Here is a 24461-nt window from a genome sequence, read left to right as displayed (position 1 = left end):
TCGAAGATAGATCGTAGAGTTTGATGGATTAAACAGAAACATCGACTGATTTCTAAATTGCCGGTCTATCTTTCTACTATCTTAATCTATTAATTGCATATATATATATTTCCATGACTTTTCTCAAGGAAGCTCGATAATCACGGTTCCATTAATCAATCTCCCTGGTATCGCTCTATCAATATTCTTCCTTCCTCGTACGACTCTTCAATTTTCTAACCGAAGGTTTTATTAAAAGAATTCATTAATTAACCTTCTTGATTAAGTTGAAGTTTAAATTCACCTCAAATTTCATAATTATTTATGCTATTTCCTTCACATAAATTATTCATTCGTGAGAAGTTAAACAATAATTACACGGCCGAGTAATAAAATTAGCAATTTTAGGAAACTTGATCTTGATCGATTTAACTTCGGAGAAGTTTGCATAAAAATTAGTCATCAACGCCAGAAGTAGCCTCTAATTTTCGCGTGGGCCTTTCGTCAACCGGCTACTGCGACGTCGACAACGATGACACACGAATGAGATACGATGCGGGTACCACGGCGCGACACGGTCATAATCTACCTGACGTTATGAATCCTTCCGCGAACGTGACGATACGTACCGGATGTATAAGCGCGTCGATACGCGTATGCGACGTCCACGGGGGTGGTCTACACTCGTGGCGATGAAAAACCAGCTGTTAATCAGGTTCCTACGTTGTACACGATGCCGGCGGCGTTATTCGCGTCCTCTTTCGTTATACATCAATACACCGGTAAAGGCATGCGCTAGGCTGTTAGGTTCTACGCGTGGCTACCCGACTGCGGTTGTCAGCCAGCGCCACGTCGTTATCGAATTTCGACGAACGTCCAACTAAACGGCTTCTTGGAGTCGTCGAGGAATGTTTGTCGGATACTTGAACACGCGAGAGTTAATCGATCTAAGATGAATATTTGTAGGTGAAAGAAACGATCCAATACACGGTGGTCGTGTTTGGTCATTTTCTTTTGTAAAAATAATTCATTATAGGATTAGATGCTAAATAATGATTTTTAAAGATATTTACGATTAAAGTTTCGTTACCGCTGTGTAATTATTGCAGCGGATGAAAACAAATATAACAGTCCTCCTTGAAAATTGATGATAAATTTGATCGAAAGTGTTTCGATGAAAGAGTATTTGACGATGATAGTTGCTAAAATCCGCCGTGCGTAAAATCACTCTACGACGATACGTATTACCAAGATTCTAATAGCAACTATTTAAGAGGAATTTTGAAGAAAAATTGTGAAAGATACCACGAATTATAGCATCGTTTAAACGACAATTATTCGAAATACGTAATATAAATTTTATCGAGTAGGTTTAGTAAACTCGTTAGATTTAGGATAAGGTTTACACGCGAGGTCATGCACGCGCGCCACTTAAAACGCAGATACCAGGTGTTCAATTGGAACAAGCAATCATCTCGGGCAGGATGCAACATATGGATAACACTGCAGCTGTGGAACTAAAATAAAAGGCATACGCGTTGCTATACTTTGTAACTATCTCCCATTTTCTATTCACCCGTACGCGTCATTTGACAGTCATTTATACGAGACCATGAAACCACATTCTCACAGACACAACTTAATAAAATCATGTATAACCAACGTTTGAATAGAACGAATTATATTGTCTCAATCTGAAACTCATCGTTGGACGACGACAAAGATAACGGTGTATGAGATCCTTCGTGATACCACAGAAACGTTTGTTTCCAATCACGCCCGATCTCACGCTGACAGGTCGCGTCAACGACTAACCGAAACCTTTCACTACCCTTCCATTCGACTAGGTGACTTCAATGAAATCCCGTTGATAGCTGAAACTGGCGTTTCGAATGCAATTAGCGTTGGAAGAAGCGCGACACATAGAACCAGCCTCTTCACCGTCTTCACTCGCGCGGAACACGAAAAACGGGCATGCTACGATCGAACCAGCTGTCCAAGTTCCATCGAACGAAGCTTGACCCATCCAGCTCGAACTCTTACTTAGTACCGAGAGCCTTCTCGGCGCACGTTCGTCAATTTCCACGAGGAACGTCCTCTGACGCTGGAATAATGGAGAACGTTCCATCGAGCGTTCGAGCACGAACGCGCCTAATCATACAAGCCAAGTCGCAGACGGTCGTTCCCGATGCGTGTACTCGTGGTTTCATGTGGCTCGAGCAGTGTACACTCAATACACCATGCGCTCTAACGGTGAAAACGTTGGAGAAGGATTTCACGCGCGGCGGCTCTCTGGCAGAAATCTTAATTCTCGGAAGAGTAAAACGACCCGGTCGCAGCCGATAGAAAGGCGCAACGACGTTGAGAAGGGGACCTCGGCGAGGATTCATACAAGAGGGATACTCGCAACGCCCGTTGGTTATACGAGGATAATACAGACAAATCGTAATCCCGCAGGCACGGAACGAGTGCCGATTAATTTCGAGATGAGCCTTGTCAAAATACAGGCACGCCGTTAGGGCCGATGCTCCCACGTACACCGCGGCTAATCTTGACTAATAACTGTCGCACACCGTGCGAGCAATAGGGAAAAGTGATAGGGAACCTGTTGAACTCCCGGTACCCAGGAGGAGAGCCACGAGACCGTCGTGTCCTCCTGTTCGAGTCACAATCGTTTCTCCGTGTATAGGTTATGTTTATGGCACGGATCCTGCTCCCGTCTCACGGCCATAGATACGTCTATAGATCAGAGATTACCAGGACGAACCAATCGCCTTTTCTGTTTAGAAGTTCATCGGGAATGCGTCTGCCTTGTTCTGCTCTCGCTCGCTCTTCGAGTCGATCGATCGATAGATCGGTTTCTCGCGCGCCCTGACGATCAACCGGCCATTACGATAATCGTGTGACGCTGTCACGGAATTGGTAACGTGGGAATCTTACACGAGATCACGCTGGAACTTGAATTTCGTTCGCGGTTATTTCCGGTTCGAACAATTTATTCGACCGGCAGATTTTTATTCTTGCGATGGGAAAAACTTGTTTGTGACGTAGATGGTTTTATAATTCTTGAGGTGTATACACTATCGGCCAAAAGTTTGGAATCCGTAGTCAATGCGTTGGGCAAAGGCCAGGTTACAATTTTGAAATCTTAAGAAATTTGTTTCGATAGAAATTTGTCGAAATAAAAAATGTCGTTGATCACATTTGTAACACCGATTCTTAAATTAATAGAATTAGAATCTTGGTATCTTGGCGAACTTATTCTTGATAGGCAAGAATCTATAGAAACACCAAATGTTGATATTCGTAGTTCCGATACTCGATTAACAAAAGAATTAGAATTCTGGTACTGTATAAAACCTTTTAAGCAAAAATCCATCGAAACAAACGAAATCGCTATTGACGGTTCTAATATTCATTTCCAGTAAATAATAAAATTCATAGAAAATCTAATATAGATATAATCACGAAAGTGAGTCTAAATTTTTGGTCCGTAGTGTACATATTTAAATGCATAAACGACGCTCGAGATACTAATACCCTTTTCATCTTTCAATTATGTGTGTTTAATTAGTAAGCAACACAATTTTCATAAAGGTTTATGTAAAGCAACTAGAGCTGTTTTCTGTAGCCATTAGTTACAGATCATGAAATCCAGATGGTTGATTCTCGAAAGGCGAATAGCCCTAGTCCATGAGAATCTGTCCTTCCATGACGTGGGTTGATCCGTGGAAGAGTAGAACTATCGCCGTGTAAAATGTCGTCTCCCTGGTAATTCCGTGAGTGGCGTATCGCTACCGGTTTGAGCGGATCGTTAGAAAACAAGCTTCTCCGGCAACGTTTTCATTAGGCATCCTTCCACCTACGGATTAGAAATCGTTCGAGGAACGACCAGTACGAACAGGGATGCGATGCGCAATAGATCCACTTGCATGCTCGTAAACAACATTTTGTTTAGTGGTGAACTTATCGATGAATTATCGGTGGATAAAGGTCCGAGCGTAAGAACTGGCGTGACCGAAAGGTTTGTGTGCACGTTTAATTACCCGGAGCGCTTGAAGTTTTTATTGCACGGCGTTATATACTCCATCGCGATGCACGCGATCGCCGCGGGATTTCGCGGGCAAAATACCGCGAGATACTCTAAGCAAACCTACACAGCTTCGGCGATCATCGTTACTCGCTTCTTTATCCCTCGCATGGCTCGTTGGAAATGCCCTTCTACGAACAAGCGTTTTACAGTCCACTACATTTTTTGCTTATCGTGATTTCTTGGTTGCGAGCAAGTTATTAGTAGAATGTTAATCCAGACGTGGTCGTTACTCTTCCAGGATGATTGTAAGATTTCTGACAATATTCTATACATTGTTCGACATGTTTGTAAGAGGATGGTCATTTTCTCGAAATGGTAAACGATGCGATACGAGAATCTAATCAATTTACTTACTTCAAATTACAGATAAAGAAAATTGATAATATTGGATTGGAGAGTATTGGTTGGATTTGACCTTGCTTCTCCCAATTAATATCGATTCTCGATATTCTGCGCTGGAAACGATTTCAGAATTGTATATTATAGTTACTTTAACAAATTAAGAACTATATATCATAATTATTTTTGTGTAACGTTCATTCGTGATCTCCTACATTTTTACAATTTAAGGATCGTGTATTCGAATTATGACAAATATATATCTACCATCTGCTATTTAAAAAATGGAATGGACAGTTTTACTACGAGCAACGATGTAAATCAGTCTGACTGGCGTAAAAAGCTAATACACTTATCCGTTACCGCAGGATCGTTTTAGTATATCGACAACGTTTCTCGCCCTTCGCGTTCATCCGCGACGAGCACCGGGCTCGTGCATCATCGGGGCGGCAGGATCGTTCGGAGGTGTAATCAACGCTAACTACCGCGTTCCCTCGAAAACCATGACGCGATGCTGTTACGTGATCGTCGTTTGTCTCTGATACTCGACTGAGAACGAGCCGTGTTCCCTGCACGTACGCGTCGAAATGCATGCAACAACAAAGTAAAGACGAGAAGATGCAACGCTAACGTGTATCTGGATCGAGATCGAGCCGATGGGCAGGCCGTAACTTGCCAACAAATTGAGTTCAATGATGATTCGATCGACGTATCGATCCAATATGCCTGCAATTTGCGAAAGAAATCGAGGCAACGACGATGCATCCGTGGCGAGTCACGCGCTCGTTACACACACCGCGATGTAGGTGCTTTTATATCAGAGTTCACCACTCGAGGCTACCAACGTGGCAATCCAGATTCCCCTTCGTCGGATTATCGCGTCGAGGGAACGCGAGTGTAACTCGAATTTGTGGCACGTGAGAACGCCATGAACTTCGTGAACGCTACGAGAAAAACGCCCTGTTCACGCAACTAGGAACGTCTTTGAACCGTTTCGCAGGATCGTTCGCGCGTCAGCCGATCGCTTTAATCGATCGCCGCAGTGATCGCGGGCTAACCATCGATTAAATCGCGATCGAACGAATAATCGCCGTTATCTTTAGAATAGATCTGAGGCTGCTGCGATCGCCAGGGCCGCTGCTCGATCCTGTGGATAGTTTTGCGATCGGCGGGGACACGTTTTATAGGCTCGATCGAGATCACGATCTCCCATATATTTTTCCCACCTTCCTACCCTACTCACTCGCTCGAGAACGAGCAGAGAAAGGATCCGTGGTGAGATCCGCGAAGGTGAAACGAAGAAAGCAAGAGGAAGAGAGAGGGAGAAGGAGCAAGTGGCGACTGGCAAGAGAGGAGGACAACGACGAGCCAAGGGAGAGTCTCATCGGCCACTTCCCATGTTAATATCCGGTTATGCGTAAGGTATGGAGGCGTACGGCCAGTTTGCATGGAAACTAAGGCATTACCGTGCTGGACCACCGGCGTCGAACCACTCGTCGAACGGCCCTGTTTGCCGACACCTCGGAGGACGACTCTCCAAGGAGGATCCCCTACTACTCCCTTTCTCGCTTCGTCCTCTTATCGCCGCCCTCCTTTTCTCTTTCCCTCTTTCTCTCTCCCTCTCTCCCTCTCGCCCTCTCTCTCTCTCTCGCTCTCTTACTCTCCATACCGCTTTCATGGAGCCACGATTCCGATTCCAGACGTTCCCTCTCGCGTACCCGGCGAAGGATCTTCAGATTACGGGCAACGAGTATCAACGGCGGATCAGCGAGGTTTTATCGGTGGGACAGGGCCGGGCTGCTCGACCCCGACGAACCCCTTTCTCGACCAACGGCCTATTCACTCGCGTTCGATAGATATTTTCGTTCATTTCGAAACAGTTCTCTCTTTTCTCTTATTGTAAAGATCGCTTTCTGACGATCGAATCGAATTTCGTTTCAGAGAGGGAATTTCGGTGGTTCTTTTTTTTTTTTTTTTTTTTTTTTGATTCAGATCGAAGAAAGGGGAGGGAAGATCGTCTCGGAACCAGATTTGTTGTATCACGTGGAAATATGGAATCGTTAGAAACCTGTTCGGATAGTAACTGTTTCGACGAGAGAGTAGGGAGAATATCAGCGGTTACGATTGCTCTGGAGTTTTAGATCGTTGTTTTCTCGTGGCGGCAAAATGAAAGGAAATTTTTGGAGCGGCCTCGATCGTTTATACGGGGTGTAGATTAGACGTGGACCGTAGATTAGCGGCTTAGACCCTTCCACGAATTTTATTCTTATGTTACTCACAGATACACTTTCCTGCTTTCGATTTTTCTTATTTTTCATAGTTCGAGTTTAATGGTAAATACATGGTGCAATGTATTTTCTTTATTTCACATTGTTATTAGACACGAATGATAACGGTTCAAGAATCGCGTTGCTAGAACGATTAATTATATCTGTGGTATCGCAGCTTGCCCAATTACGGAGAAAACTATTATCTGTTAAATAAGCAACTTGTAACGATTTTACATAAACATCGCGTTCATTATGCCTTGCCCAGGAGAAGTCAGTACTTTACTAGACCTTTTGGCAGTCTTTTTGAGAATTGCATTTTTTTTTTAGTGTACGTCATTTAGAAGATCGAAGAAGAAACAATTTTTAATCAAGTCCAGATATATTACTGTATAATCTTGGTCTTTAAATGGTAGAGCGATATCAGGGAGTAAGGATAAGCGAAAACTACCTTCCCTTAACCTACCTGTAAATCTTACTGTAATATTTAAAAATTAACGGAGAATAATAACTAGAAATTCAGGAATAGTCTGCGACCGTTTATGTGTTGTAGAATATTCAAAATAAACTACTCACTATACTATCCAGAAGTTGAAACAATTTTACTTACGCTCGTGCAAATATAAAATTAACAGCCTATTCGAAAGATACTCCAAATGGTGTTAGTCTATTCATCAATATCTATCAAGTTTCTTTCGAACGCCGTCGTGTACGAACACGTGTAAGCTTTCAATGGTGCAAGAGAAAAGCCAGTTCACCTGTCGACGACGTTGTGTTCGCTACGGCCCTGTCTCCGTGACACCTATGCCCCGTCCGTTCGGATCTAAAAGTCCTCGGCGCCCACACTCGGGTTCCTAGGCTTAAAGAGGTTCAAAGTTCCCTCCGTGGTCGTTTACGCCTTATTTATTCTCGTAATTTACTCCCACGCGGCCCTTACACGCCGGCAATTTATTTTACGACGATCATATCTGGAAGTGGCTGGCAGAGTGCCGCCCGGTCCACCATACACAACTCTCTGACTCTCTTCGTGTGTACCACGAGTTCACACTCCTTTCCAGAGCATTGCTTAAACCGGCACGTCGAAGGAAGAACGACTTAGATACAGGAAATTTTAATATCCGTTTAATAACAGCTTTTCTTGGCGAAGATGCGGTACGTTGGCTTACGCGTGTTGCCAATAGACGCGGGCATTCGAAGCTCGGTTACGAAGCGATTCGAAATTTCCAATATCGTAAAAATTCGAATTATATACTTCGAACACGACTTCATGCTTGAAATTCTTAGAAATTTTTGGCGGGTCTTAAATCTTGACTCTCGATGAATTTTCAATCTTTAAAGTTACGATAAATCTTGAAAATTCAGACCTTTGGAAAGATTTGATAGGTTTTGAATGTCTTTGAACGTGCAAGTTGAGTATCTGTTCAATCACACGTAAGTACATATTCGGAGCGACTCGAAGTGTTTCAGATTACACGTTGCGTTTCATTGCTACATGCTGCAAGTTATTCGCGAAAATTCCAAGTCAGAGATACAATCTTTTAAAAAAGGGAAAATATCAGAACATGTCCAATGTTTGGTTTTTCCCATCGTCTATTTTATATCCAGAGGTAATTGAAATTCGATCCTTTGCACGTTCGTTAATTAATTTTGATCTTTTAGAGTCGTACAGCTTATATCGCGGAACTACACGATTTTTGCTTTCATTTTCGAAATTACGCTTATATTTTGGTTTATCTATAATTTTCGATGAGAGCTCTTACTCTCGTAATATCGTAGCCCGTAATATTATAATGAGAATGCATTTAAGATCGTAAGAAAGTGAAAAACGTGTTAAATATCGGATGAATTTTGTTAAGGGTAGAAATATTTATTATCTTTATAGCTGATCTTCCTCTTAATGATGTCTCACGAAGCAAGTTTTTATGTCACCAGTCGGTACTCCAGGATGCAATTTAATAGATTTTTTGCATGAAATATGCACGTGCTCGCGGACAGTTATCTCTTATATGTACGTAATAACAGAAGCAACAGCGGAGTAAATCAGGGTGTATCATCCTCCGTCGCGACATTGTTTATGGAACATCATCGACGAGAAAACTGTCGTGGTAAGAGTTGCAACGACGTTTCGCGATTCTTATTTGTGAATTTCTTTATGACGTTTAAACGTCCCTGGTCTACAGAGTCTCGAAAATGTCACGTAGGTAAATTCTTTCATACCACTTATTAACGAGATTAACACGAAAGCAAGAAATTACTGCGTTAAGGAAAAAAATCTTCGATTATTATTCGCATCCTTAACTTTTTCACGATCAATTCGCTTTCGCGAATCTAGCGCAAAATTATTATACATAATTTTCCAGTTTAATCTTCCACGGAATAGTAGCGTCCCTTTTAAATGTTAGCGAATCCAGAAATTAATAAAATTCTTTAGAGGTGGTTATTTTAATTCTTGATCGGTTAAAAGTTATGCGATCTTCGATAATCCTTGATTTTCGCATTTTTTTTTATAACGAATTCCCTTTCTCGGATGTAATAAAAAATATTTTACATAATTCTCCGTTTTACTTTCCCTTTTAAGTATCGATGAATGTCGTGTTTAATGAAATTGCTGGAGGGATGTTTTTTCGATCGGTTGGAAATCGAGCAAACGCGAGCGAACCGCGTAATCGCCGCTAAAAAGGGACTTTTTAAATTACAGGCCGGTCCACCGATAAATAGCCCGGATGTGATGGTCCAATTACGCTCGCGTATTTATATTCATTCGCTTCACGCCCGCTCGGACGTTTATTCTCGGTCGCGTGCGCGACTTAATGAGCCCGAATCGCTCGCGACGTACGAAAAAATGAATGAAATTTATACGGTGGGCCTTCTCGGGCTCTTGTGCATGAAATCGAACAGCAAACCCCGAGGTACGGTGTGCTCGTGTCAAAAATAAGACTTAAGGAACACGGAGGAGAGAAACTCTTTCAGGGTTCTCGTTCAAAGTATATAAATGAAAACGCAGATTTTCAGCGAAATTTACATGACAAGTACTTCTTAGAAAAATTAATTGATTTGATATATTTCACAGTTCAATAATTAAGGGTTAAAAACTACATTTTTTGATATATATATATATATATATTGGGAATTAGAAGCTACACATAGTAACGAATTACTTTGTGTACAATCTAAAAACTACTTCTTCGAACAAATCCTTTTTAGTTCAACGAACAAGGTATAATCGCTTCGAGAATCGCGCTTAACGACAACGTCTTCTACTTGACCTATGCAGGAAGAATGATCGGTAGCGATTCAGGGGTTGGTTTCGCGTGACGAGAACAGGGTGCTTATACATCCAGGCGCTAACGGGCGTAAAATGAATTATCATTTATATATGCGCGCGTTGTTGGTCGCGTGTTAGTTTGCGTCGTCGCGCGGCGTACGTTATTCGAGCCCCACTTCGCACCTCCGCGTAAACGGTCACCACTGTCAGTATATACTTATTTATTCCAATGTTAAACCTTCGCGCCGGTAGCTTTATGCTGGAAAATTAGCAAGGGTTACGCCGTTGAATGGCTACGTTGCCGCTTAACACCAGCCGATGCATTCTCGAAGTTTTTTTAATGGACTGTGACACGCCCTCCTTAGCGCCCTTTAACACCTTTCGACCTCCTTTAAAGAGTGCCTCCTCGCGAAACCATCTTTGAATAATACACCGCGCGAAAATTCCTCTTTAACCACGGAAACACGTTTGCTTGGTCGACGTGCTAAAGATGGGAACGCTCGTGTCGTTTCTGTGCGGGCATTCATGTCTCTGGGATGTCGAACGTTGCGTTGGCGTTATAGGTTTTACCTAGACCTTGCTGTTCGTAACTAAAAGGAAGAAACGCTGGTCTGATTGCTTTGTAGCGTAATAGAAGCATAATTTTAAAAATATGGCACGTTTTTTTTACATCTACAAATTTGCCATTTGTATTATCGTTCACAGGTACCTAAGTACCTGTTAGAAAATTTATGCGAAATCGGATAAATCTAAAGAATCATTAGGAACGTGTGACAACCCTTGAGATCATTATTTCGTTTCAAGTTTAAAAATGTAATAATTTCAAATATTTAAGAGTCTTATTAATTAAAAGTAAGACAGTTACAGTTTACCTAATCCTCTGTATTTTTCTCGTTCCATCATTGATGAAATTTTTGGCAATTTTTAAATCGCTATCTTGTACGAATACAAAGATGGACCGATTAATCGCTTCTCTTACGTTTTGCATGGGACTAACAGGTACTCCAATACTTATGAACGGGGATGCACATTCACAGACGTCTTTCCAATCATAAACAGTATTTCCCCGAAGATGCGAAAAATTTCTTTCATAGTAGACACGAAGCAGACTCGGTCAATAGGTTAATTATCAATTCTAATAATTGATTTTGACATTATTGTTCTAAATACCTTAGGTCGGTTCTCGAGAAAGTCCATTAACGCAACGCGATGTCTAACGATATCCCAGTTACGTTTTTGTACTCATTAAGTAAACGTGGTCGACGTGGTTAGGTTCGTGGTCGACACATTTCGAGGGGGTATATCCTAGGCTCAACATTACCGCTGACAGAGTTAAATAGCGTTCTCTGACCTTTCGATGAACCGCGATCGCTAAAAGCTTGTACCAGGAGATTAACTTAATAACTTCTTTACAAGAGGTCTCTTTCCTAATACCCAGCGATTCTTTCTTCGTCCGATGTGACAATTAATAACCGAAGAAACAGTGTCTCTCCGAATGATTACCAGAGGGTACGAGCAAACATTCATTTCTCCGATTGACAACCAGTGATTGATCGAGCCTTTGTAGAACCACCGTGTTGCCTGCATATTTCATCGTTTCACATCTAACCACTTCTAATAGAATTCTTCTCCGATTTCTCAACCCTGTCTTTCACGAGCCAAGAACTATCTCAGATATATCCTCTTCAATTAGTAATCACTAGTGTTCGCTATATCGTTCAATGAAAGCTATTGTAACGAATTGTTAACACATCGTGCCTCGTGGGCGTCTGTTAGCTTACAATAGTCAACAGAAAATTTTCATTAGCGGCTTGAGAATATTCCTCGACATATCTGTACATATTTAATGTTCTATTAATACATTTATTTATCTCTAAGCACAGAGTGTATTATATTCGCGTGGATGTCCCTAGAAAATCTTTTAACATTCATAAAGATATTTAACTAATCGACGACGTGTTACCGCTATGATTGCAAATAAACATAACAATGATTAATACTTTACAGATTCTATAATTATCTAACATACGTTCGTTGGTCGTACTATTTCACGGATGATTAACTACCGATGAAATCGATATTCCTAGTCGACAAAGACTAAGATCGTTCTTTTCTTTTTTGAAAGGGATTAATTTCCATGTTTGCTCCGATACATTGCCGTTTCCAATATTGCTACTACAGCTAGAATTACATTCGTAACAAATTAAAAAGTCTAAAAGATTATACGCTAAAATAAGATTAAGAAGACTAAATTTCTTAAAATTAAAATTTCTAATTAAAATTCGAATCTTTTAAAGCCATTTTCTTGCCGAACGAATTTTCTAGGTTCTAACGAGATTTGCCAAACGTTCGAGATATCCACGAAGAGCACTCGTAACGAAACCATCGAGTAGAACAGCCTATTCGTCCAGGTATCTGCATCTCGCGCCTCCCCGTTAAGTTACAACGACTGGCGCTTAACCCCTGACACAGGCTACAATGGCTGGACGGGACTCCATAATTGTTATTTTAATAAGCTAATTTTCGCCGTGCTCGAGCGCCACGCAAACCGCGCGAGGAGGGAAAGAGCATCCACAGCGAAATGGAAGGCGTTGGACGCGGGCAGAGAGAGAAAGAAAGGGACAAGATGGTGCACGGACTATGGCCCCATCGACGGCCACGTCGGACGTGCCGAGATTAACGGCTGTACTTCCGAGGGTCTCGACGATTTACCCGTAATAAACGTAGCCACGCTTCTTACACCGAGATTCGTACTCCCCTCGTATCTTTTTCTGCGAAACTCTGTCACTCTTCACTGACGCGTTTATTCTTTCGCGATCCCTTAGGTCCTTTTCTTCGATTTGATTAGCGTAGATCAAAGTCTCGATATTGGATCTTTTCGTTATTAATACTTTCGATATATCGTTCTAGTACAGGCATTTTTGATGCGTAATTACGTATCGCGCGCTTCACTGTATTTATCATAGAATTTACATACTAATTAATTAGGTTCAGATATATGAAACTTTGTGTCGTTTAGTAGTATCTACTTTGATACTACTGTGAAAATGTAATGTAAAAACTGATAAGAAAGTAGCCATTGTAGTTGAATCAGAAGCAGTCAAAAGTTTAAAGATTTGTTACTTATTAATTGTTCGGAACATCGATTAGTGGAATATTCAAAGATGATCCCTTGTAAGGAAGATCGAGAAATAAGTACATTTTTATTCGAAAGCTTTTGTAAATGACCTTGTTTCGCATGAAAACTTGATCCAATTACCTAAACAGTTTGCGCCATGATTTCTAACAACCAAGATTCTATCGCGCGTAATCGTACTTATCTCCATACTGAATCCTTCGTGTTAAACCTAAGCATTGATTTCCTAATTTTGCACAGTCGAAGGAATGTGAAAGGTTCTTAAACGAGTTCATCGAGATTTTTCATCGAAAAATAGAAGGGGTGAAAGTATCAATGACGGGTTATTGAAATTTCTATTTGTAACTTTAGTACTTGGAATCGAAGATGTCTATCAAATGGAAGAAGTGTTTCGGTACGAAATTTCTCGCATTTCCTGTTACGTTGTAAGCACGTGTACGTTTCTTTCACGGCGTCTCATCTCTGAACGCACAGGTTGACCCCGCGGGGTCACGCTGATTTCCCGTAGGGAGATCCGTTCGATCCTCACCCAATCGTGGCGGCCAGGACATTTATCTCGTTACAAAACTCGCCGTCCCAGTCGAGCTAGAAAGATCGATAGGGTTTCCTGGCTTTATCGAACACGAAGGAAATTCATAATAATGCCGCCTTGCGCGACCTATCCTACGCCAGTTTTCAATCATTGCGAAATGTGAAAGGACTTCGACCCGCAGCTTTATATGCTTTTCAATCTCTTATTATCTCTGACACGGCTAGCTTCTATTGTCAAATACGATCACAGAAGGTTAAATAATGTCACAGCTCATATAGCAAACGGGATCTCTCACCCAGACCACCTCTCCTCTTCTATGTTTCGCACGGATGCGGAGAAATCTCTTAAAGATCAAATTCTTGAAGTCCTATCCCCGTTTGCAGATAAGATTTCATTTATGATAGAATTTCATTTGCGTTAACTCGTTAACCGAGCCGTTTCCTACACCGAAAGCTTCTATCTAATCATGAAATTAGAAATTGAGAAAGATAAATCAATTTCAGTTAGGATGAATTTAATTCTTACGTATATAGATATCGTAGATTTGAGTCGCAACATGAAACGATTGATGTGTTTAACAAACTGACAATCGAGCGACGAGTTAATTCATGTTCCATCCTTAACAGGCTTGAGATGGCTATTCATATTAATTTTTTACATATCTTATAATTTCTATATACATTATGAAATTTGTTTTAAACTTTACCAATATGATCATGATGATATCATAACGCTGATGCTAATGGTGGAATTTCAAAATCTTTCATCTAACATACGTATCACACCCATAAATGGTTTCTAGGCTTGAACATTCAAGAGCTTTCGCGATTCTGTGTCTATCGATAAGATATTAAATCTCGTTGCTGGGATATTAATTCGATCAGGATGAACGCTAATGAATTTGCACCACGTCCAACACCATCCTATTCCGCACGCATCAACAACGGCCATCGTACGTTCATCCTGGAACGGCGTATGAGTTTCACCGGGAGGACGTTCACTCGCATTAACGGCTTATGGGATTCCTGCGTAACTTATTTACGATGACAAAAAAAATCGAGGCTCCCCCGTCCGCCTATAATATACGCTGAAATCCGCTATTCTTCAATTACCTCTCTTCTCCTTTCTGTATACTCTATGTTCCCGCGGTTTTATCGTTCCGTCCCTTTCTCGTTCTCTCCGTTTTCCTCTTACATCCCTTCTTCGCTCTTCTTCCTCTCCTATAACTCTTTTCTTCCACGGTTCTCCTCGTCGTGCATTCGTTCTCCTTCTCCGTCCTTCGTTCTCTTCCTACTTCCTTTATTCTATCTTCTTCTTTCTCCTTCTTTGCACGCCGAGAAACGGCGTGGTACCACCGCTTGCGTGCATCTTGAACGCGTGAGCGCGTACAGCACGAGTTACCCTTGGAGGTCAGAGGTCGGGTACCCTGTGTAAGAGAAAGAAAAAGGGGTAGAGGTGGATGGGCGTGGTTCGTATTTGAAGTAGAATCGAGCCTCCACCTTCTTCGTCTTTTTCTATCCCTTTCGACGGCGGATGTGCTTCGCCAGATACGTCATGGAATTCTCAGCTATTGAAAAGAAATATCCGTACCCGCCATTCTCGTGTCTACGGCAACCGGCTATTCATTAATTTACGCGTTAATCGACGCCGTGAATTTTGTCCCATTCACGGTCGATTTGCTCGCGCGTTTCTCCACGAGGGTGGATCGATAGTATAAATTGAAAATCGATGGATGACTATCGCATAGGCGAAAGATTCCACGCTGTTGGCTATTGTATCGTATACAGTAGAACGAAAATACTTTTAAATCGGTTAAGTTCGTCCCATTCACGATCGATATGTTCGAAAAATCGATCGATGGATAAAAAATCGAGATTTTGTGTTGTATGGATATTTTATTGTACGTTATTCTATATATCAATAATTTTGAATCGAAATTATGTCGACCTTTTTTCTATGAGTAGCGTATTTAGAGTCAATTTGTAGATACCGAATGGGAGAAGAAATTCCTATTGACTATTGTATTAATATTCTATCGTATACCGATGTTATATCGACCTGTTTTCTAAGAATACATTCATTATATTACATGATAATCGATACCTATCATCATTATTAATTTTATTCCACTCGCGATTGATTTTTTCGAATCAACAAGCTCAACGTTCTAGTCGAGGGTGGATGGATAGAATAAATTAGATATCGATGCGTGGTTGCTAAAGAAATCCCGTGCTGTTGGCTATTGTATTAATATTCCGCTGTATAATAATAGTCTTGGATTCGAGTTAAATTGATCTTTTTTTCTAAGACCAGCGCATTTAGAGACGATGATGTCGTAATTAGAAAGGGAAGTTGCGTGCATTCTCCCGCCCGTATCAGCCGCAGGAATACCGAGAACCTTTTCCACGTGATACGTTTCTTTAGCCTGGGATATCGAACCTGTTGATAACTCTTGTTACTTGACATAAATGACATAAATTCTCGAAATTGAAATTAGCAATTTCTACATACCACTTATATATAAGTACCAGTTAGAAAATGATTCCAAGTTTTTGTTCCCAGTTCATTCTTGTATCTCTCATATTTCTTCGCTAACGACTATTTTTCCCTTTTATCATACAAACTTCGCGAACACGGGGTTCTTGTAAAAACGATACAGTGTCGGTTCTTCGATCGCGTTGACAACAGTGTCCGCGGTTACGATCGGTAATTATCGGCATGCCACGCGTGTCTGAGATACCAGGCATGCCATCGAGCCTTCTCTCTCAGATTCCGCGACACGACGCGACGCGCGGATCAAATACAAGAGAAGCCGGCGATCGGTGGAGGAAACCTCGAGGATCTTGAGCCGATCGCTTCGGATCTTTCGTTAAAAACAATTAAACGTGGTTGCACACGCGAGATGTTCAGCAGGGATAACGGGTCGAAAGGACGATTCATTGGACCGTGACGAGTAGACGATAGCCATCGCTAATTTAATAAAAGCAGCGCGATGAAAAGGTAGAGCTGTGAAAAGAACGGTGGTGACCCGGTGGATCGGTCTGTATCGATGACCAATTTAGATATCGCGTCTGGATATCTCCAGCGTAACCTTGGACCTAGTGTCAGGGCGATCCTACGATCTGATCTTTGATACGTGTGCTGTTGAAGGTATAAAAGAACGCGTGGCGTCTTGGCGGATAAAGAGAACGGTACGAGGATTCTTAAACGTTCTGAAACTATTTACTGGTTATTACGAGAATTGTACAATATTTGAATATTATTTAGAATATTAGAGACAATACGCGTCAACTTATTTAGAATGTTTAGTTTATAGAAATTTTAGTGAAAGAACTTTCAATAACCAAAGACTATTCGTGTTATAAGTAAATTATCAAGACAAATTTTACGAAGGCATCGTTTTGGGGAAAACGGAATTTGGACACGATTGGTCAAAAATTAATCCGCTACACTTAATAATTTTACTACATTTAATACATTTAATAAAACTACATTTAATAATTTTCCCAAGTAGATCCTTTCGAAAACGAGATTTTAGGCCGAAAAAATTGTATTTTATATATTTTGGATTTTTTTTTGCTTACAGTCGCGCTAGTTGTTCGTCCCTATTCGCGTGCATACAGTCGATAAATTTTTATACTCGACTTTCTGAAAGATGAATCCTCCAACGCAATTTTGTCGTTCCCGATTATCGACTCGTTTTAAACCATAAAATCTCTCTGATGTTACTTCACGCGTATCGCGAATGCAGACTCGTAATGTATACGCATACAGGAGAAAAGTATTCAATCGAACTGTAGTACTCGATCGAACGCAACACAATAATGTATTATAGTTCGATAGTTGGTTGGAGGAGTAGAGTTTCGCTTAGTCACGTTGATCGTTCACGTTTGACGCGACTTTTCTCTAAGAGTCTTCTCTAAGATGGCCGGTGTGTGGTAATTAATTAGCCGGGAAAAACGTTTTATACCTTGTCCTCCAGTCTTGTACACGGTTACGAGAGGATACGAATGGTGGGTGAAATTCCGATACTCGACCGGCTCGTTACGATGATTCCTCGCAGCCGGCTTCCCTCGATGATGTCGGCAATTAAAGTCTTATACCCTCCATTAATCTGCATAGGGAAACAGACGGGCAGAGAAAAGGACGTGGACGAGGAAAGAGAAGAGTGAGAAGAAACGAAAATGATCGCCACGGGGGTTTCCGCGACCCTTTCCTAGAGATCACAGCAGTTCTAAGAGGAAAAGGGAAAAACAAGAAGCTTCTGTCACCGAGGGATCGCGTCAGAGGGGGACCATGACTGAATAATCAAGATTTTCGCTGTGATTCTCAGCTGAGATTCCTTTCGATACGATGCGATGTCGTGAACCTCCTTCTTCCATGTTAAATCGTGGGTCAGTAGTGGTCTGCGTTTTAGCGTTTAATTATCGACTCTCTAAGATGAGGGGAGCTCTTAATGGGCACTGTAGGATTGCTTAGGATGAAGTGGTAATTAGAGTGAACGATCACTGCCGCGAGTATAAGTAAGAATACAATCACTTTGGTTTTGCTTCTGGGGATTTTATCGTTTCGATTTAATGAATTTGCATGGAAGAAGAATCTTTTCGTTTATAGAAACAAATGCTATTGAGTTATAAAAATAACGGAAAACCGTAATGCAATAAATTTTCTAAAGCTTCAAATCATCCATATAATGAGCATTATTATTGTTATGAATAAGCGTAACGCGTTACAAATTGATTCTCACGGAACAACGATGCTTCAAACCCAAGAAACGAACCGCGATGAAAATTTCTATGAGACGAAAAAGAAAGGATTCAATTAGCGATCAGCTGTCTATTTATCCACGGCTCATTGTTACCGGCGGACTTAATTGCGAGCTCGCGAAAGTCGCGCAAATAATTCACCGCGAAATGATTCATCAGCCGGCTGGCTGATTTTTTAGCGGCCCGATAGAAAGTCAGAATCTATCGGAGGCGGCCGCCATCACATTTCCTTCGTCACGTATCTGACAGGGTAATGGTGGCACAGGGATTAACCAACACCTAACCTGCGGGACACTTACTCGGCACGGCAACGACAGATAAATTAGCGATGCTCGCATTGTGGATGGGGTAATAGACGTCGCGGAGCTGACATTTAAGCCACGACACTGTAGCCAACTCTGTTGTAATCGACTCGATGCTGCGCAGTTCGAAGTTACCATTTTCCGCTTTTCTTACGTTGCAACGTTTTCGTCGCGATCTGCTCCTCGGATCGTTCGAGGAAAGATCTTAAAATAATCCCGAGATAAAAAAAAAGGGCATAATCTCTGCTCTAAGTATAAAACGTTTTCTTTGGAGAAAGTTTCCCCTAATTACTTAAAACACTAGTTTAACTTCGATCGGAATATTCATGGCCGTTGATAAACTTGATTTATCGAACGAAAATTAATTAGCTTCGTCTAACAGGGACAAAGAGGCATCAAAGGTGTATAGCGGTCAACGTGAGATACGTGTGCCGAGATTGGTGAAGGTATCATCGTGACTACGTGATATTATCGTGCTTCAACCCTTCCGTACGTTTCGCAAATTGTAGGCTTCGCGGCTGGGCAACTCCGCTTTTCCTCCTGTCGGGATGCAATCGACAGTATTCGACGGGCATCGATCGCGAAATCGAGGCGATGAACGACGAGGGAACGTGTTCCAGAGGTGTGAAGTACGTGTATCATTTGGACGAAGGTGAAGTTCAGAGGGGAGCTATGGAAGAGATTCTTGGTATCGTGTTTCAGATTCTTAGAATCCGCGTTGTTTTCCTAACTTCCTAATTACTCAACAACTTGTTGCAATCGTTATACCTGCAAGACCACGTGTATGTTTAAATAGATTTTGTAGTAGTGATCCTAGCGACTGAGTTTCAAGCAATAAAAGCGCGAAAGAATCGACCGTCTATGATTGAAATAAAAAATGGAAAAATCCTGAAAATAAACGAAAGTCGAGTATTAAGGTGGATCTATCGCATGATCGAATTATCTTGCAGTTATTTTTCCTTATTTTTCACTTTTCCAGAAATACTATATTCCTACGGTTCTAATGAAAGAACAATCGAAGAAACGAAAAGTTAAAATGGAGAGAGATCAAAGGCAACCTCGTTAACGTCCGGCATCTTGTTTTATGCGGTCGTGATCCGGCAGGTTACGAAATAATCGTGGCGTCCTTAATCTGAGATCACCGAGGCGCATCAATGTTGCCGATGGAATATCATTACGATCGAAGAGATTCCTCCGTTTCCATCTCTCTCCAACGACAACATCTCAAGAGTTCCATCGCAATTTGTGCGAGTGAGACGGACGACTAATGATAGTCCAAGTAGAAATATATTATAGATGATGTTACAGGATAACGTAATGAGTAAAACGTGGCTTTATCCAGGAATTTTGCGGGTGCTTCGTCATAACCCCGCAAGAATGTTCGCCCGCCGTCTACCGGCCGATCTCTTGGGAATCGAAATGCAAACTTCCACTCGAATTTCACAAAATTAAGTCTAATAACCGTATCGATCTCTTGACAAAAGTTTCCTTAAGCTATGGCCAATCTCTAGCTAGACGCTTCTATTACAAAATTCTTTGCTTCAAATATGTAATATCTGCAACGTTTAAATGTAAGTTTCTGTCAAGCGTAGAAGTACTCGTAATATATATTTCATTAAGTCTTTTATATGTTTTCAAGTTAATATTAAGTCTTTATACGTTTCTATAGTAACATTTAAATGATTGTCAACCTATCACGTACTGCCAGTTTATGGTACCAGTCTCCAACTTCATCGGTCCCTGGATAATCGTACCGGTTTCAGCGATTAAGCTTTCACGTTTAATTCAAACAATCTTTCAATTTCAAAACTACTATTATTTCAAATACGTATTATTACACTGAAATAGGATTATTTTAGAAGAAACATTATATCCATTATACATAATTCCATCTAGCAAGCAAATTCTTCTCATCTTCCAATTTCTCTATATCCATAAATCTTCGAATTTAACCGAATCACGTATTTCCAGTAGCGACTCGACTTAGTTGCTCGCGAAAATATTCGAATGCTCGTAGAATCCTTTTGCGAACGTGTCACATGCGTTATGATAACTATTTGAATACTTTCGTAAATCACTGTACGTACATATAAACCGTGTATTTACCAAAGCAACTGTGTTTTAAATTTGAGATCGAGCTGGTTAAGTCTTTGCTTCAACATTTGAAAATATACCGTTATTTAAAAATTAGAAACGTATTAAGAAATTCTCCCAAAGTACTTTGGCAATTAGACTAGAACGACGAGTCTTCGTTTCTAGTCCTTGAAGGAACTTGCTCGAACGTGACAAAAGATTCGAAAGTTGGGTAATTGAGCCGTCGTTAAAAGTATGGAAAAAGTAATCTTAAAAATGTATATCGTTGCTCTTTGAACGTCACAAAATATCTTATTGTATATTCCAGGAAGCCAGCAGCTTCTCAGTCAGGCTTACCGTCCCTCTCCATAAAACTGCACGACGGAACAGATCGAAAGCTCGTCACTCGTATATTTTTCCCCTAAGGTGTCTCGTCAAGGCGACAGCAGGCAAACTATTCACACGCGGTCTCGTCGAGGCGTGTACCTGTTTCCATCGAGCGGATGCTCAAGGCAGGTGAGTTATACGCTGGCTTCCTCGTCTTCGGTCGTCGTTTTGGCCGTAGTTGGCCGTCGTTGGTCACACCGGCGAACAGTATGCGCTCGTATGGGCCTGACCGTCAGGTATGTATCGCCTTGAACGGGCACCCAGAGGCTGACCTCCGACCCGCGGGACACAGGTGAGCCGCGATTTTTCAAACGATCGTTTCTCCCCGTTCCCGTGTATACACACGCGCTCCTCCAGAGATATCCGTGGAACCGCTGGAGGACAAGGGGAGGTGAGGCCGGAGGCGGCGTTTGCCGATTGGTCGGCGCCGTCCTCTTCGCAGCCAGTGACGAGAATGGAGGCCATCCTCGACCCACTCCCACCGCGCCTAGTTTATTCTTACCTTTCCTTACCTTTCCATTCCTTTCCTTGCCTTTCCATTCCTTTCCAGAATCTCTGCGCACCGTGTGTCGCCAAGCAATGCGTCCCTCCCGCTAACCCTTGACCACCCCACAATCGCCACCTGTGTCGTCGAGAATCGAGATTCAGGAAGTTACAAAAGATCCATGGAGACAACGGTGCATCCGGAGACATCGATGCTTCCGGGACGAAGCTTCTTTGGTAGTAGCTCTTTGCTACAACTATGCTTCCACCTTGATGAAATTTACATTCATTTTGCCAAGAGCTTCCGCGTGTTTTGGCACTTGCGAAAATAAATAATACGAAGGTACTTACGATCGAGCCGTTTCTCCCAGTTCTGGTTCTTAAGATCAGATGATGGATTTTTGAGCGAAAAATAGAGGAAGATGCAAAATTTGATTCTTTGTGAAACATATGCAGATTTAATCGTCAATGGATCTAACGAAGGAAAAACGACCTGTATCGTTGAAAATTGGAATCCAGGAAGTTAGAGAAGATCCACGGAGGCAACGGTACATCCGGAGACATCGATGCTTCTGGGAGAAGGAACGAGGCTTCTTCGGTGGATCTCCGATATTCTTTATATTACTTTTAGATTATTATTATTGTTAGATTTATTAAAACCCGATTATACAATCCTTAATTAGGGATTAATTTAAACGCAGAATAATTCTTGACAGCAGCTGAGACCTCCTGTCTGTAATTCTCCATGCGTGGACTATACGCTGCAAGCGTTCGAAGAGAGTCGTCTTAATAGGATGGTTCGCGACTACGCGCGCTGTCAAAAGCATAGGAGAGAATGCACGTCGTGTCTCGAATGTTTACGGCGGGCGCCGTTCGTCGCAATAACGGAAACAAAGCGGAGAAAGGCTTTACCCGTCTATCAGTAAATAATGTCGCTTGGTTCGGACAGCGTCGCCTTCCTAGACTTTTTGTATCTTTCACGAGTAACTGCAGATAACTTAACCTTGCTGCATCTCAAAAAATATCTCAGGGTTGAAAGATATTCGCAACGTGTGAAGACTATAGAGGAGAATACAAGTCACATTTCCTACATTTTACAGAGAAGCAATTTCGAAATCATTACGACAGAAATTCATTTCGTCCTGTGATGTTCGTTTGAAAAAATCGTTCTTGGTATGCAAGATTTCCTGCTAAAATTTTCTATCAAAAATTTTCTTAAAACATTCTCGAAAAATGTATCTTATTGGCTAAAACGAGAGCATGGTTGAAAGAGAAAAATTCCAGGATCGATATTCACCGGTCTTCAGCGATCAAAGCATCAGATTGAGAGGTATTTCCTATAAATACGGAGGGTCGTTCGTGTTCATCCACCTGCTACCCCGAATAAATCCCCTATCATGACATAATCTGGCTCGGATTAAACGCGGTAAAAATGGCCGGCCACGCGTTATGTGTGGCCAGACAGAAACAGATTAGCGCGATCAATCTGCTCCAGCCTCCCCCGTTCTTTTATGTCTTTTCTCTCCTTCGAGGAAGCGCGTTGTTCCTTCCTTGTCTCGTCTTTTTCCACGCTTAATGCTCTTCTCTCGTCGAGGTAACCCTCGGTTCGGACCCAATCTCTTGGCGTTTCACGACGACGCCATGGTGTCGTAATGCCCTCTAGCGCGGCGAGTAATATCTCTATTAATAATGTAATTGCCGAGCAGCGGAATCGTGCATGCGTGCAACGGCCATTAGCGGGAGGGCATCTTCCGAAGGGTACCCTTCCCCTCTCCATGGACGTTTCACCTGCGTGCGTTTACGCGGGTCACGGGTGAAATTAGTGCGGTACCCTTTCTTCGAGCGGCGAACGATGGATCTGGATGTTTCGGGATGATTCAGTTCGCCGTTAAAAGGAGGATGATGATTGGGTTAGTTTAATGTTTAAGGGAGTAAGAGTATGGTTATTCCGGTAAGGTTCTGTCGTATTAATAGTAATAAAGTATAGCGTATAGATTGTGAATGTCTATGCATTTATGGGAAATTTCAAGATGTAAGAATGCAGAGAAAGCGTGCAAGAATTTTCAAAGTGTAGTACCGATCATATTTAAACGATGAGATAAATTTCTATGTTTAAGTCTCATTTCTTTAGCTATTTATTCATATTAGCAGCCGAGTAATATAATGCGGTAAATATACTACGCATATATTCGTACGCTACTTGAAAAGCAAAAGACGTATTTTCATAAATAGAATATAGACACTTGAATTCTTGGAACGTATAGTTCTTAAATCATCGATCACACGTTTGAATAATTACAAGATAGGTGTCTTTAACGACTTCGACCATTTCCATTTTTAAATTATCCCCTATGTATAAGGAAAAATTGAGTAAATTGATCTCATGTTTTGCGAAAGAAGCAAGGGCGTTTAAGCTGTACGTATTTCCTTTTGTCTTCTTTCTTTTCAAACATGGATGATAAGAGACGGTAAACACACCTGAACGGTAGTTCCATGGTGAACCGTTCGCGTAATAGAAATGCAAGAAGCGCATGTCTGCCATTCAGTTAGGAAACTTTTTCCCCCTTGGTCGAAGAGAAACGCACGCGGTTGCCACGCGGCCTCGTCCATTACTGTGCAAATGCAATTAGTACCGTTCCAGGCAAACACGTTGGTGAAACGACGCAAGAAGAGCGGTGCGTTTGTTCGACTCGCGTGCACGCGAACCACCAAAAACGCTTAAATTATCAACGTACATGTAACCGAGGCCTCTGGAATGTTGCAAAAATTCATAACACTGTATGATCACCGGCCTAACATTTTCTCACTTCCTTATTCGGTAAACAAGGGTTTGGTGTCC

This window comes from Bombus pascuorum, chromosome 7, assembly GCF_905332965.1.
Source record: "Bombus pascuorum chromosome 7, iyBomPasc1.1, whole genome shotgun sequence".
In the NCBI taxonomy this organism is placed as follows: domain Eukaryota; kingdom Metazoa; phylum Arthropoda; class Insecta; order Hymenoptera; family Apidae; genus Bombus; species Bombus pascuorum.
Note: the sequence above shows the minus strand (reverse complement) of the source record.